At 42.5% G+C, this 2,431-nt stretch overlaps 1 protein-coding gene across 1 annotated transcript in view; it reads right to left on the reverse strand.

The window, feature by feature from the left end:
- Positions 1 to 671, reverse strand: part of LOC102372828 — a 141,717-nt gene extending 141,046 nt beyond the window's left edge. The window contains exon 1 of the mRNA XM_025211391.1: positions 236 to 671. The gene's annotated coding sequence lies outside the window, so the exon portion shown is untranslated. The remainder of the gene's footprint in view (positions 1 to 235) is intronic.
- Positions 672 to 2,431: the final 1,760 nt, after the last annotated feature.

Consider the following 2,431-nt stretch of genomic DNA (forward strand, 5'->3'; position numbering starts at 1 on the left):
AACTATTTATACCTAGTGTTTTCCTTTTTCTCTCCCCACCCTATGCAGACAGGCAAGCTGAGGCCAGCTTCAATTCAACTGACTGTTGGTCTGAGCACCAGTTTGGAAATGCGTGTAAATACTTGACACAGCTTGCTCCAGCTCTGCCTACAGACGTGCTGTCCCCCTCCTTACAGCCTGCAAACAGAACCACATCACCAAAGCCCCGACAAAGAGTTTCTCAGCCATACGCTACCTGTCTAACTGGACCTAAATCAGCTCCAGTTAATGCACGGCACTTGCAGCAAGGGAAAAGGTCGGAATTCACTGCTGGAGGTTCCCACCGGTTTCCATAGTCAACTAAATCAAATCAACAGAAGGAAGCAGCTGATGCCATTGCTACTTCCCAGTGTGCGGACAGCCCTGGCTGTAACCATGGTGACCCCGGTACACTGAACATACTAAAGGGTGGAGTGCAATGGCCTTTGATTGGATCCAGCAGAAGTGCTACAGAGAACATCAACGCTGTCCCTTGCAACTGGGGCTGCCACTTTGCAACTATACTCACCTTGGAGGCACCCCTCAGGGCAGAATCCTGTCCGTCTCTACACCTAGGTTTCCCTGCTATAATGATATGCACCTACTTCCCCCACGGCTGGTGGGGAGCTAAGCCCTTTTTATCAATGCTGCAATCACAAAATGTAGGTGTTCCTTCTGTGCAAAATAATAATAGAAAAATTGTACCTCTCCATCTCCAGCAATGCTGAAAGATAGCTTTCTTTTTGCAAAAGTCCTGTCTCTACCAAGAAAAATGTTCCTTTTAGAACACTGTCTCTGACAAGATTTGCTATTTCCAAAATAAAAAAAGCTGGCTGCTCATGATAAATGCAAGGGGTACCCTGGAATAGGAATAGGCCCTGATTAGTTAACAAGTTTTAAAAAAATGCATCTACACCTGCAGTTAAAGTTGCTGCGGTGTATGTATTTTAAACACACAACCCATTGTTCTAGTCCAGGCATGTGGAATGGGAGAGAAAGGTAAGAACTTCCAGACCTAAGGCCTGGCACAAACTGGAAGGAACTGAACTAAGTTTTATTTAAACATTCTGGCTTCCTACTCTGCTGGCAAAAGTATTTAATACATGTAAATCTTAAAATTTGCAACAGCAAAAATCAGTCACCAACCACTGAAACAGTTTACTCTGTTTATAAGACTCCTGCTTACACAGCATTTTAAATTTAATTATTACTACAGCGCAGCTTATACAGAAGGACTCACGTGCTGCATTCTTCTTCCTTCACAGGTGAAGAATGACTCATTCATCCAAAAGACCCTGAAGTGCTTTGTCAACTTGCCTGCTACAACAGTGCAGTGCTATCTATCATCATCTGATTAAAGATTCACTTCTGTCAGCAACTACTAGAAAAAAGTCTTTGGAAGCAGAATTAGCTCTTCTCTTTGCAAGATCTTATGTGCAAAAACACTTGAAGGAAACACCCACATCTCTTCACAAAGTTGAGCAGTACTGCCTCACTGAACTGCCACAACAGATCACTACATTTTGTTCTGGTAAATACAAGCTCTCAGAAATATCTTTAACACAATTTGCAGTAACCCACCCTTAGATTAGTGGGACTAGCCCTCTTCATCTCCCTCCTCCCCCTCCACTACCATACACACACATTCTGGTTAGCACTGATGTGTATGGGTTGCAGGTTCAGTATAGAACTTCATTCCCAGGAAAACAAACACTGGGCCCTCTCCCAATCTATAGACAGAGAAAGAAGTTCTCCTTCAAACAGTCTGCTCCTTTCCTACTATCAAGTAGAAGTTTCCAATACATGTGGCTTATGTGCACCTTTGTGATTTGGAAAGACAATTGCTGCTCAGGGTGCTCTTTTCTTGTTTTTTAGTTTATCCGTAAACACGTGGCTAAGTATGCTATTGGGAATGTTCTACTGTCTTGAGAATGAAGTCCCAGTCCTTCCTTCACTACCTAATTTCATAAATCTGACTGATGGTTCTTAGGATTGTAGAGGCAGCAGTATTTGAGGGAGGAGACAGTCCAGTACCAAGTCAGAAATTCACTTCTGCATGGTGACAAACAGCGAGTCTATTACACTTATGCAAGGAGTGAAAGCATAGAGCACTAGTAACAAATGACATAAACAGCTGTAAATTTGAAAACATCCAGCTGTAGTAGACTGGGTGACTTGTTCCTAAATTGAGAGCCAATAATGCAGTTCTAGGTTCAGTCTGCATCAAGGGCTCCAGACCTGCTTACATCATGATTAGACAGGCTCAGTTGACAGAGTTGTAGATTAGCTACTAACCTAGGTTTTAGGTATTTGTCCCTTCCAAATGTTTAGTCAAAAACTTTGAGAAGCCATATTAAAAAAGAGATAGTATATGAGTGACAGATGGTGCCAAAGTGCATTAACTGTAATTAAA

Source organism: Alligator sinensis, unplaced genomic scaffold (genome assembly GCF_000455745.1).
Source record: "Alligator sinensis unplaced genomic scaffold, ASM45574v1 scaffold962_1, whole genome shotgun sequence".
NCBI lineage: Eukaryota > Metazoa > Chordata > Crocodylia > Alligatoridae > Alligator > Alligator sinensis.